At 38.2% G+C, this 14,482-nt stretch overlaps 1 non-coding gene across 1 annotated transcript; it reads right to left on the bottom strand.

The window, feature by feature from the left end:
- Window positions 1-1,134: 1,134 nt before the first annotated feature.
- Window positions 1,135-1,240, bottom strand: LOC121994137. Its single transcript, XR_006115601.1, has one exon. It is a non-coding gene; the product is annotated as a small nucleolar RNA R71 (small nucleolar RNA).
- Between the last annotated feature and the right edge of the window lie 13,242 nt (window positions 1,241-14,482).

The raw sequence follows: 14,482 nt of genomic DNA on the forward strand, positions 1-14,482 counted from the left end.
CATCTAGGATACTTCCTTGAAAGGAGAGGCAAATTCTCCTCAAGGAAGCGAGAGACCAAACTTAGTTCTTAACTACTATTCTTAACTTACCAATTAGAGTTGTGCCCTCAAGATTTGCCGAGGTGCCCTAGTGACAGGGGTAAACTGTAACAGGACTTCTTAGGGTCCTTCTTTATTCTAGTATTTAAGAATAGCCTCTTTAGCTTCCGGTAATTGCATGATAAAGGATAGTGAGTGTAGGATAAAACGTGACACATCAACACCACCACAACAAAACCGACCTCCTAGAGTCCCTTATAACCAAGTGAACACTTCGACTCACCAACTCTCGATTCTTCTTCCCAACCTTTCTTCCTTAGATTATTCACAACCATTGGTAGTCGAGCTAACCCTTAGTGAACAATTGCTAGTGCTTATAACCAGTCCCTATGGGATCGATATTTTTATTACTGACGACGAATCCATGCACTTGGGGAATCGTAACAAGTTTTTGGCGCCATTGTCGAGGACTGCGTCTATAACATTAGTAAAATCATATTGGATTAGACTAGGCTTTCTTTTCTTTTCTTAATTTTCCGCATTCATCTCTTCTTTTTTTATTATTATTTTATATTCTACTATCATATTTCATATCTTATTATTGCATGCGTAGAGATAACCTTCCAGGAAAGCTACTACCCTTCGATCTAGAGATTGACAGGACCTTTCTGAGGAAAAGAAATCTACAGAAGGCATTCCAAGCAGCACAAGAATCCTCAGAAATGGTCGACAAACTACTGAAAGATTACACAACACTATATGCACGAGGGGTTCGGTCCAGCATCACCCGACCGCCCATTGAAGCCAACAACTTTGAAATCAAGCCCATAGTAATCCACATGGTCCAGCAAAATCAATTTGGAGGAGGACCACATGAGGACCCGAACCACCACCTAGAGTTGTTCTACGAGATCTGTGGCACTATGAAGGTGAACAGGGTCCCTCCAGAATTAGTCAGACTACTTCTCTTCGGGTTTTCCCTGAAAGACAGAGCCAAGCAGTAACTAAACTCCCTTCCAGCGAATAACATATCATCCTGGGAGCAGTGTGAGCAGAAGTTGCTGGATAAGTTCTACCCACCCAGCAAAACTGCTCACATGAGGAACTTGATTGCCAGCTTCAAACAGATAGAATCAGAATCATTATTTGAAGCTTGGGACAGATTCAAGAGTATGCTAAGACAATGCCCCCATCATGGCCTTGAAAAATGGTTGGTTCTGCACACCTTCTACAATGGGATAAATTATCACACAAAGGTATCTCTTGATTCTGCAGCAGGAGGAGCACTGATGAACAAAAGCCTCGATGAAGTTGAAGAGATCATAGAGAATGTGACGCAGAACCACCATCAATGGGCATCTGAAAGATCCAATGACTCTTTTACAGGGAATCAAATTAAAGCGTCAGGGAAATTCGACGTAGATGCAGTTATACTAATGTCTGCAAAGCTGGACGCTCTGACCAAGAAATTTGATGCCATGGGAGGCAACACAGCTAATGTAATAGCATGCGTCTGCAACACCTGTGGAAGTATGGATCACGCTCAAGACACCTGCCCCTTTGGGTCGATACAAGCACAGATGAACCAACTTAAGCAGTGTGATGCAATAACCAACTACAATCAGAGGTAAAATAACCCGTACTCCAATACATACAATCCTGGATGGAGGAATCACCCCAATTTCTCATACCGGAATAATCAGAATCAAGAACCAGCACATCAGAATTATCAGCCTGGGCAACAGAGCCACCAATCTGGACAACAGACCTATCAACAACAGCAACCTTCACAACTGTCCAGGATTGAAAAGATGCTTGAGGAAGCTCTCTCGGAGCAAAAGGAGATGAGGAACGAGATCAAACAACTGACTTAGAGGCTAGAAAACTCTGAAAAACACCAGAAGATGCAAGACAGCCAGATAGCTCAGTCTGTCTCAAGAGAACAGGGTACATTCCTAGGGAAGCCAGACTTAAATCCAGTGGAACATTGCAACCGCATTGAGCTGAGAAGCGGACGTACTGTGGGAGATCCTCAAATCATTACTCAGAAGGAGCTTGACTCAGAGAAGGATCCTTCTCTCCTATTGCCCAATCAGACTCAAAACAAGGATGGAGAAGAGGCTACTAAAAAGATTGAAGAAACTCTTCAAGCGACCCCACAGAATCAGACGATCCCTTTTCCTTAGAAGCTTATAGCATCCCAGAAAGATGAAGAGTTCAACCGATTCCTCAAGAAGATCAAAGAAATCTGCATAGAAGTACCACTGATAGATGCGCTACACCAAATGTCAAAGTTTGCAAAATTTTTAAAGGGAATTTTATCTAACAAGAGGCAAAAAGGTGACTTTGAGACCGTGACATTGACAAAGAATTGCAGCACTCTCCTTATGGCGAATTCTCCACCAAAGCTTCAGGATCCAGGAAGCTTCTCCATACCATGCAAAATTGGTTCTGAATTCATACCGAGAGCTTTCTACGACTTGGGGGCCAGCGTCAGCCTACTCCCGTACTCTTTATGTAATAAGCTGAGCCTCTAGAATATTTAATTGACCACTATGGCACTGCAATTAGTTGACAATTCATGCAGATACCCAATGGGAATAGTGGAAGATGTGCCAGTTGAAGTGGGTGGATGTATAGTTCCCACAGATTTCATTATCTTGGATATGGAGGAAGACCCTAAGATACCGATTATCCTTGGAAGATCATTCCTTGCCACAGCTGGAGCCATCATCGATGTAAAAAGTCACAGGTTATCCTTGGAGATCGGCAAAGAAAAGATCGAGTTTGATTTATCTGATTCCTCTATTTGCAACCCCTCTTTTTAGGGAAATTCTCACAAGATCAACATACACAAAGTCGAGGAGTGTAGTTTCCATGACAGCTCCCCTCCAGCAAGCAACAAGAAATGCATTTGTCCCACATGAGCAAAACTGAAGGCGCAGGCTGGAGCATTAACCCTAGGAGGAGAGCCGTCCTTCCAAGGGTTTAGTCCGCATTAACTGAAATGGGGTCGAGCTAAAGACCTAAAACAAGCGCTTCTTGGGAGGCAACCCAAGGGTTTTTCTTCCATTTTAGTTCATCATTCTTTTTTTTGTCATTCTATTTCTCTAGTGATTTTTAGTCTAGTATTTTATTTTGGGTATTTCATTTTCAAGATGTGCATAGCCTCCATGAGTTGGTCATGAGCGTTTTCATGGGCGTGGAGGCGATGGAGGAGTCGAAATGACGAAGAACAAATCACTTTGAACTTAAAGGAGCTGGCCGTGTGACCTCACACGACCGTGTGAAGCCAACGTGGAGACTAAAGCCACAGGTCGTGTAACTCTGCACGGTCGTGTGGCTTGTGCAGAGAATAAAGAGGCACGGGTCGTGCCAATTGGCACGGCCGTGCAGCCCTGCCAGAGAGGAAGAAGATCCAGGTCATGCCAACTGGCACGGCCGTGCGACTCATACAGAGGGGAAAAAGACAGGAGCCGTGCCACTTCGGCCGAGGGGAGAAAGAAGGAGATTATGCCAATCTGCACGGCCGTGCGGCATCTCGCTTGACTTGGCTTGTCTATAAGACACGGTCGTGTCTCAACCCGTGCGTGCTGCCTCCCCTTCCAAGAAACCCTATTTCCATCTCCCTCTCTCCCAAAAGTCGTCTCCTCTCTAGTACACCTCATCAATCCCTGATTTCTCACCTCTAGAGCTCACTTTTGGTTAGATCTACATCTAGATCTAAAAATTCTTCAAACTACAAAACCGAAAAGAGAGAAGAAAATTCCCTATTTTCTCTTCCTTCTCCTCTTTATTTCCATCCTCAAGACCCATTTCCACAAGAAACTCCTCAAAGCCTCGCACCATGTTACAGATCTTGAAGAGACTTCATCGAAAAAGTGGTGGATCTGGCGAAGGAGACGCACCAGGAGGCGACAAAGTCAAAGGGAAGGCTCCTACTCCAAAAGGCAAAGGAAAAAGGGTGGCACGTGACGAAGGTAATGAAAACGAGTTCAATATCATTTTTAGAAATCATGAACAAAATGCTAGATATGATATACTTGTCGCTAGGAAGATTACATGCGCTAATATATGGATACTATTACTATGGGTATGTTAGGAATTAGGGATGATGTATATTGGATGATAAGCTCCTTAGATTGGAATGATATTATGTACGCTCATGCACCGACCTCCCCCGCCTAGTCCTTGAATTTTTGAGCTCACTTGATGTTAAATTTTCTTCTAAAGATGACTATGTAGGCGTCATAACTTTTAGGATGATGAATAAAGAAGCTCGGTGGAATTTTAGTGATTTCAATAACTGTTTTGGTTTACCCATTAGTGGTGCCCGAGGATTTGATAATGAAATTAGGTGGAATAAATTTTGGACGTCAATAACCAGATCAAAAGACCCTTATGAGCCCTCTAGAGCCAAAGCATCCTGCATGCAAAACCTGACCTTTAGATACCTTCACCAAGTGATGAGCAAAACAATCTTTGGTCGAGGAGAGAGTGACAGGGTGGTTAGAAAGATATAACTGTATTCTCTTTGGGCGATGTTAAATAAAGCTGATTTTGATTCGGGGTTTCATTTCTTGCAAACTTTGTGGAAGGCAGCTAAGACATCTTCGGGAATGATAGTGTTTGGAGGATTAATCACCCAAGTAGCATTCAATCTGGGTTGTGCACTTGATGAATTAGAGGTAATTCATTGTAATTACAAGATCGACATCGATTCTTATCTTGCTATGAAGATGATTTGCCAGGATGAGAATGAGTTTGCTTTCCCTAGATCCAATGGTTTTCCATTACTCCCTCCTTGCCCCGAGCGCACTTCAGTTCACGACCCTGCGAATTGGGTGATTACTGATTTACACCCCGAGACTGTACCTTCCATTGTAGAAGAACCTGAGTACCACCAAGAGCCCTCATCATCAAGATTCCTGCAGCCTTCCGGACATCCGGAACCTCCTAGGCGCTCTTTCGCCTATGACACGGGATCCTCTAGGTTTGATTTTTTTTTATTTCCGCACCTCTTTAGACTCCCTTCATGAGAAGCAAAATACCCAACAATGATTGTTGGAGGGTCGCTTCAAGTTATCTGACGATCAGTTTAGGGAGGTACAGGACCATTTTCAGTTCACTAGGGACTTCTATAGTCAGGTGACAGGGTTCGTTCAGGATTATGATGTTGACCAGGAAAGGATGAGAAATTTTATGGATGAAATGGATATCACTAGACAACAAGTAGATGCCCTATATCAATATCATCAATACCTTAGCCATCTTCCTGGTATGCCTAGGTTTCCCCCTGACACACATCGGGGACCCCTTTATCCCCCACCCCCACCACTATATTGATTTCATCAGGATGATGAAAAGTCTAAGTCTGGGGAGTGTTGTTGCACAACCTGAGTTGAGTCGAGTCTTTATTTTGCTTTTGCATATTTTACCTACTTTTGTATATTTTATTTAGTCTTGTTTTATTTATTTTCATTTTATTTGTTTCTGCTTGCACCTCATTTGCATTTTCTTTTCCTATCTTTAATTTTGTGGCATATTTGAGAGCATCAACCGTCTACTCTTTCTCCTACTTATCCGATAGCAAAATAGCTAGCATTTTCTTAGTTCATGAGTTTCCAGATGGTGTTAGTATGTTTGGTGTATCTTCTTTCTCTATCTTTAGTAACATGAAATAAGCTAAGTATTATACGAAGTTGAGTATAAGTTTTGGCCTAACCTTAAGGACATTATTTTCACTACACTTAAGCACTTAAGCTTGAATAGTAGATATACTTTTGAAATAGTTATGATTCATCCAAATTGTTTAGTACTTTTATTCCCATTGTGATTCCTTATTTACATTTTGGTTATTGGATAACCTCGGATCATGGAAGCTCATTTGGAAAAATCTAAATCCCAACATATGCATCGCATGTGTAATAAGTGCTACACCTCTATAGCACCCAAAAAAAATAAGGGATAAAAAAATAGTTGTCGTGAGTGGAAACTAAAAATTCACCCCTTTGAGACCGAGTTAGGTTACTGGGGAAATGAATGTTATGTTTCTCTTGATTCTGAGAAGTACCCTTTGAGACCTTGTGTAATTTAAGGAAAATGAGCCAAGTGTGTGGCAGGTAAGTGCCTATCACCGAGAATATTAGGAACTCAATTATATGACGATTTAACTAGGATAAAGAATTGAAACTTGAAGAGTTTGAACTACTTACTGCACCGAGCATAAAGGACTTATGCTTAGGCCATACTTAGGTTCCTCCATGGTCATGCTTTTCAATGAAATTAGTTGATAGAGTTAGGCGAATGCACTAGGGATTATGAAACACTACATGAACTCAGGAACATAATTTGTAGTGTTTTGCTTGAGGACAAGCAAAGGATCAAGTCTGCGGATGTGATGTGCGCAAATATTATGATCATTTACGCATGTTTTAGCGCACATTCACGTACTTTATGCATATATATTCATTGCATGATTGCCTCTTTCATCTTGAATTCATTATATATACTCTTTTGTTCAAATATTTACTCTTTGTTTGATTTTGTATTGATATGGACAACTTTCGGAGCGAAAATGACAATTATCGACGCACTAGAACAAGCCAAAGAACATGGTCGTGCGATTTCGCACGGCCGTGTGACCAGACTGAAGAGGAGAAGTGCACGGTCATGCAACCCTGCACGGTCGTGCGACCGAGACCGAGGCAGATCAGCACACAGCCGTGTAACCCTGCACGGTCGTGCCACATCTTGACCGAGATCAGGAAGTGCCTAGTCGTGCGTCCTTGCACGGCCGTACCCTAGGAGCTGAGCCCAGACACCACACAGCCGTGCCAACTGACACGGTTGTGCAGCGCGATCAGAGAAAGGAAAGGGCACGGCCGTGTCGCCGCAGCCGAACCCTAGTCTATATAGGGATTTTAACCCTTTTTCTCAAGGGAAGGACGCGAGGGTAAATGAGCCGCCAGTTGGGGAAACATCTTGGTGCCATCCCACACCATCTTGGACCTCTATCCAGCGATCTTCCATCACCACATCGACTCCAGGAGCAGAGAATCGGATCCGAAGGCCACTCGTCATCATTGGATAAGCACATCTCTCCTTTCTTTCTTTATGTTTGAAGATTGTATGTCTATCGACATTATGTCTTCAGGGATTTTTCTAGCACTTGTAGAGTAGATTCCTTGTTCTAGGACTAGGGAGTAATTGTGGCCCGGTTTGATGTAAAACTCGTAACTATGCTTATACTCGTTGGATGATCTTTTATGCTTTGGTCTCAATTGCATGTTGCTTGATTGTGTAGAATTTATTAACCTCGTAGAGGGATTATCCCTAGATCGTACACCCGAGGGGCCCTAGTGACATGGGTAACATGTTCACGGACATCTAGGATCCTTGAAAGGAGAGGCAAATTCTCCTCAAGGAAGCGAGAGACCAAACTTAGCTCTTAACTACTATTCTTAACTTACTAATTAGAGTTGTGTCCTCAAGATTTGCCGAGGTGCCCTAGTGACAGGGGCAAACCGTAATAGGACTTCTTAGGGTCCTTCTTTATTCTGGTATTTAAGAATAGCCACTTTAGCTTCCGGTAATTGCATGATAAAGGACAACGAGTGTAGGATAAAACGTGACACATCAACACCACCACAACGAAACCGACCTCCTAGAGTCCCTCATAACCAAGTGAACACTTCGACTCACCAGCTCTCGATTCTTCTTCCCAACCTTTCTTCCTTAAATTATTCACAACCATTGGTAGTCGAGCTAACCCTTAGTAAACAATTGCTAGTGCTTATAACCAATCCCTGTGGGATCGATATTTTTATTACTGACGACGAATCCGTGCACTTGCGGAATCGTAACAATAGACGGTTATAGATTTCTACTAGTATCTCAACCTAGTTCTGATGAGATAAATAAATATATTGTCAGGATGTGCAAGTGTGGTTAGAAGAAAAGGAGCATTTTTAGGAGTTGTCATATTGAAAATATCTATTCATTCAATATAATTTAGATATGATGCATGTTGAGAAAAATTTCTTCGATAATATCTTTAACACTATGATAAATGTACTTAGAAGAACTAAAGACACTATAAAATCATGTGAGGAATTAAAAGACTTATTATACAATCAATCAATTTCTAAAGGCTTATTATACATTGGACAAAGATAGTAAGTAAGTTTTATGTAGCTGATTGAAAGAAATCAAATTCTCAGATGTGTATGCCTCAAATATAACTTGATGCATGGATATAAACAAGTTAAAGATGCTTGAAATGAAGAGTCATAACTATCATGTATTTATGTAAAGACTTATTCCAGTAGATTTCCATGACTTACTTCCTCAAAATGTTTGACAAACACTCACAGAATTGAGTCTATTTTTTAGATATTTGACAATGAGGTGTATTATGATAGATGATATGATTCAGCTAGAAACATACATTTTGTAGGGAACTATAGCACTAAACACGCCAAAAAGCACAGCAGAAAAATAAGTTCCTATATAGAAGATCCATGCAAAAGGAAACCATATACTAAGTACTAATTTTCTACATGAGAAAGTTATACCTTTGTTGCGTGCCCTTCGCAATCCCGACAGCAACGTTTCTTTAGGATGTAGATCTCAGCGCGATCAACACATCCACGCCTCTATGGTATCCACACGAACATGTTCTCCGTCCGTCTCACGAACTCATGAAATGGAGAAAGAAACAACCAAAGGTTGTGCTAGCAACCTCTTGTGGAAGTTTTGGCCAAGAGTGGAAGAAGGAAGAAGAGCAAAAGCCAAGAAGAGCACACCCACCCAAAAGGTCACTTCATCTATATAAGGTGACTTCACAAAAGGATTACTTTACCAAATAGGTTACTTCACAAAAAAGGTTACTTTACTAAAAAGGTTACTTCACCTAAAGGTTACTTTTACAAATGGCTTTTGTATTCATCCAATGAATACAAAATATTTTTGTCTCTTGATCTTCCTTTTGATTAATGATATATTAATCTCTATTAATATTCATTAATCTTAATGGGTTGGATTTAGAATATTAGATTAACCATTAACCCAATAAGCCATTAACCCAATAAACCAATGAGTCTAGCCCATTACTCATAAGTCTAATCCGAATTCATTCGAGTCTAACTCAATGTGTATAATTCGAATTAAACCTAACCCCATAATCCATCTCCAAATCAACATATTTTTTGTGTGTGACTCAATAGGCTCTCATAACGTTGGCAATGTATCTAAAACCATTTTAGAAACATAATCAATGAGTGGTATCTAGCAATCCATCATTGCTACCCAAGTGATGGGAATGTCGAGATCCGACATAACCTTTCCATGTCTATTATCTTGTATGACTCAATCCTTCTATCCTTGATATCTAGATTGATCAATGAGACATAGAACGTGTCATCCTTTTATCAATATTTGTGTTTCTTGATCTCTAAGTAGACACTCAATCAAATAAGCTTAATATCTTATATTGACTCATTTGAGCATGGTCATGCATTCTTGTATCCTACTAATCAAGGGGCCAATAGATATCGCTTCCGTCATATGGAAGGGATAGATTTCATCTACATCACTCACATCTCTCTGCATAATTCATTACATACCTAGTGATCGACTTTATTGTCCACCTTGTTACAGGTGACGTTTATCGATACCAAAGTACACAACTCCTTATGTAGGAAACTGTAGTGACTTCAGGTCTAAGGACTATTCATACCAATAGTCACATGAGAATGTTTATGATACTCATATAATGATCCATGAAACATTCTCATGGCGGGGCATTCAGTATATATTCTCTAATATATACTCATGTGTCAACTCGATATCTCATATCCATGACTTGTGAGATTAAGTCATCTGTTGACCTACATGCTAGTCTCAATGCATTAATATTGTCCTTGCATATTAATGCTTGACTAGGAATAGTTAAGAGTAGTGTTCCATGTATATCTACAATATCTCACTATCAATTCAACTAACTGATATGTTGTAGATAAGAACCTACTACCCAAGGACATTATTATACTTATTCAATTGGCACTGAACTGAAATAAATATAATAACCAACTTTGTCTTTTATTAATATTGATATATGATACAAAATAAGCCTTTTACAATCATCCTATAATTGGTATTAGGGCTAATACTAACACATTTATCTCATACTATGTAAGCTAAAGAGCATATTTTCACCTATTTTTTTGATTCAATGGAACATCTACTAATACGTTTACCATACGAGGTATAAATAGCTGGTCTTGTGTAGTACATATGGATGTATCCATTCAAATAGTTTTTGAGAAAATTAAAGAATAATATTCATAACAATCAAGAGTTGAGGACAATGCTTACCTAGTTGAAAAATCATCTTCTTTATGCCCCTATTATTTTGTTAATAATGTGAAAACCAGACACCGCAAGTGTCCTAGAAATTCTCAGCCGATAGACCTATCGATGCTTTCTATTTTCAAGTTTGTTGGTAAGCAAATGGATACATCTGTTTCTAAATGGTTAACTCAATAATAATATCATACTGCAAGAATATGCATACTCTTAAATTATGATCAGATCAAACCCTACATAAAGTAAGTTGACTTCGATAATAAAAATTTTATCCCATTTTATTTGTTTACTTGATATCTCAATTGTCTTAAAATTATCTCTTTTTTATCAGCTTGTACAAACAACAATTATATCTACAAAATCTATCAATAGGTGCAAGTTGTTGGTCTCGATGCGGCCAACAAGAGGGGGGTGAATTGCTTGAAATAGAAGTAAACCTTTCTCGATCTTTGAGATTTAGCAAATACACACTTAATTAAATTAAAATGGAATACATAAAAAGGAAATATGAGACAACTAAATTTACTTGGTTTACAATCATAAGATTGTTAATATAAGGAAATGAAAGCTCACCGAGATCTCTTACTCATCTCTTTCTATGAGCAAATCATCGGAGGTGGAGAAACCTCGCACAAGCATTGAAAGCGTAAATAAAAAAGCACAAAATTGGAAATGAAATTACAGAAAGTGTGTTAATCGAATAGGTGAACAAGCTCTCCTTTTATAGCCCTCTGGTTAGATTTGGCCATTGGCAAATGTGGCAACTCTAGGCTCTTGGAGTGGGTTCGGGTGCCCCTAGTAGTGCATTCTATCTTCTTCACAACGGCTCTTCAATAGCTTCAGGATAAAATTCTATCCTTGCCCAGGCGCCTAGATTGGTGTGGACGCTTAGAGTGTTGCTGACGTGGACTTCAACATCATTCTCACAGGAACAGCTCGTCGACGCGCCCCTGCTGTACCAGGGTGGTTCGGGCGCTCAGACCCTGTCCGGGCGCCTGGATTCTGGACGCTTAGATAAGTCAACACAGAGTTGACTTGTCCGGTTGCTACTCCAATCGCTTGGGTGATTCTCCAACCATCCAAAGTTGGGCTCACCTGAATTCAATTCCGGCCTTCTCGAGCAGTCTTTAGCTTCGGCTTCTCGTCCCTTCGAAGTGTTGCACGCGTCATTCTCACTCCATTGGTGTACTCTTCGGTAACTTCTCATCCCTCAGATGCACCGAATCTATTGACTCACTTCCCATACCATCATTCTCATCCACTGCATCTTCTGCTCGAGTTCTTGAATTCCTAAGTTATTGCATACTTATATAGACACAAGACATCAAAAAATGTAGAACCTAACTTAACCCGATTGATCACATCAAAACTTACCGGGGTACTTACAATCTTCTCCTTTTTGACATGCATCAACCTAAGTTTAGTTAGGGTTATAACAATTAATAAAATAAGTAATTTTTGTAAGTAATTATAATAATTTGGCAATTATTATAAGTAAAGTAAAATGAAAAAATAATCCATACCCCCTAAACTTAATTTCTAATTTTTGCCCCTTTGATCACATTAAAAACTAGAGGTATATATCGAAAATAAATAAATTATTTTGTAGGGGTAGTTAAATAGTGATCAAGTTTGAGAAATTTTTTTAATAATTATGTTGCGAATATCCGAATTTCTAAAAATTAAAAACCAGATTATCAAAAAAATAATTTAAATATTTTTTTAAAGTGTCAAAAAAATCTTGAAAAATTTTTGACAAAAATAATCATAATAATTTTTAGAACATGATAAAAAAACTCAAGTATAGAACATTTTTTATTTTAACAATAAAAGATATTTTAAATAGATAAAATTATTTTTGAAAATAAATATTTTATAATAGTTTTACAATCCTAAAAATTGGGTTGATTTTCCTAAATATTCAAAATACAATGGTAATTATCTAAAAAATTAGATTTTTTTTTTTAAATTCATCTCCAAAAATTTTAAATTTTAAATTAAAATTTTTAATAAAAAATTCATAAAAACTATATAATCATTGAAAAATCCCTAAAAATTTATACTGACAGATTATTCATTTTTGCAACACAAGAAAAAATTTCAATAAAAAATATGAATATGAACTAATTATTTTTGTAAACAAAATTAAAGCAAATTAAAACTAAGACATGCATAAAGATTTATTTAATCTAAGCATGATTTAGGAATCCAATATAAGTTTTTACCTATTGGATTAACAAGATAATTTTTTAAAATATATTTTCATGTCACTTTTCTTCTTTGACCCTTGTGAAATCTAAAGTACCTATTTAGCCCTCCTTTATAATTGTAAAAATTATTTTGTGGAGAATATGAGTTTGAATATACTGAATTCTTTTCTAATAATTCTATTTATTTTTTTTAATTTGTCATTTTTAATTTCCAGTTTGTCAAAATTTTCTAAGGAACATACCTTAGCTAAAGTAGTTCATAACTCTAAATTTTTCCTTTTTAATTATATGCATTTTGTCCTTAGTTTGCATAATGATCTAGAAAGTTTTTGTATATCTTCATATAACTGATTAGAAGGTAGGAGACGTACCTCACTTACCGTGTCATCCTTAAAATTCGATGCTCCCCCTTCATTGCTGCTTTATTCTGACGTTACTCCCCTTTCATCTATGCTCATCTTTGAGGTACTTTCATTGTATTTCTAGTGATCCGCAATTAGTGCTAGTCCAACATACTCTTTTAGCTGCAACTCGGATGACAGCTCATCCCATGTTGCTCTGAGATTCCTGTGCTTGGTTTTATTTGGCCCTTTATCCTTCTCTTTTATCTTGTTCTTTAGTTTAAGGTAGTTATCTTTGATGTACCCTTTTTCTTAACAGTTATAGCGTCGAACCTTTCATCTTCCCCTTATTATCTTTTTAGCCTGAGACTTGTTGAACTTGTTTAGTTTTAAAGAACTTTGAAATTTTCCTTACCAAAAATGCTTCTTCGTCTTTGTCGAGAGATGGTCCTAATTCTGGTTCATTCCTTTTGGCTTATAGTGCTAGGTTCTGATTATCTCTATTTCTTTTGTAATTCCTACACACGTAGACTCATGTAATTCGAAAGTTGAGAATAGTTCTTCTAGAGTACTTACCTTCAAGTCTTTAGAGATCTATTATGCATCTACTGAGGTTGACCACTCTTTTTTTTTTAGAAAGGCATTGAGCGCATACCAGATTGAGTCTTGATTAGTTACCAATTCTTTGAGATTGTTGAGTTGGATGATCAGTTTATTGATCTTCGCATAGAATTGAGCCACATTCTCTCCCTTGTTCATCTGAAGGTTTATTAGCTGATTTCGGAGGATGTTCCATTTCACTAGCTTGGCATCCAAAGCACCTTCATGCATCTCTAGGAAGTTGCCCCAAAATTCTTTAGCTGAGTCATAGCTGTTGATCCGATTGACTTCTTGGGGGCAGAAGAATGCTCAGCAAATAGAACTGCGCTTTACCGTTCATCACAAAGTCGCCTTATTGCTTTTTGGTCCACATCTATTCTTCTTTTTCAGCTCTATGCTGATCTTTAGGTGATACAAAATCATATTTTATTATTAAAAGAATTTTAAAGTTTGTTTTGAAGAATACCTCCATTCTCTTTTTCCACATCGCAAACTCCCCCTTGAACTTTGGTGGGTGAATGCTATGTTCGACTATTTTCTCATTACTTCAGTTGGCAGTTAGTCCTTCTAAGATAATTGGACTCTGATACCAATTGTTGGTCTTGGTATGACTGACAAGAGGGGTGAATTGCCTGAAATAGAAGTTAACCTTTCTCAATCTTTATGCTTTAGAAAATACACAATTAAATTAAAATAAAATACATAAAAAGGAAATACGAGACAACCAGATTTATTTGGTTTGCAATCATAAGATTATTAATCCAAGGCAATGAAAGCTCACTAAGATCTTCTTCTATGAGTGAATCCTTGGAGGCAGAGAAGCCTCGTATAAGCGTTGAAAGCATAAATAAAAAAAATCATAAAATTGGAAATGAGATTATAGAAAGTGTGTTAATCAAACAGGAGAACAAGCTCTCCTTTTAT

Source organism: Zingiber officinale, chromosome 1B, assembly GCF_018446385.1.
Source record: "Zingiber officinale cultivar Zhangliang chromosome 1B, Zo_v1.1, whole genome shotgun sequence".
Taxonomy (NCBI): Eukaryota; Viridiplantae; Streptophyta; class Magnoliopsida; order Zingiberales; family Zingiberaceae; genus Zingiber; species Zingiber officinale.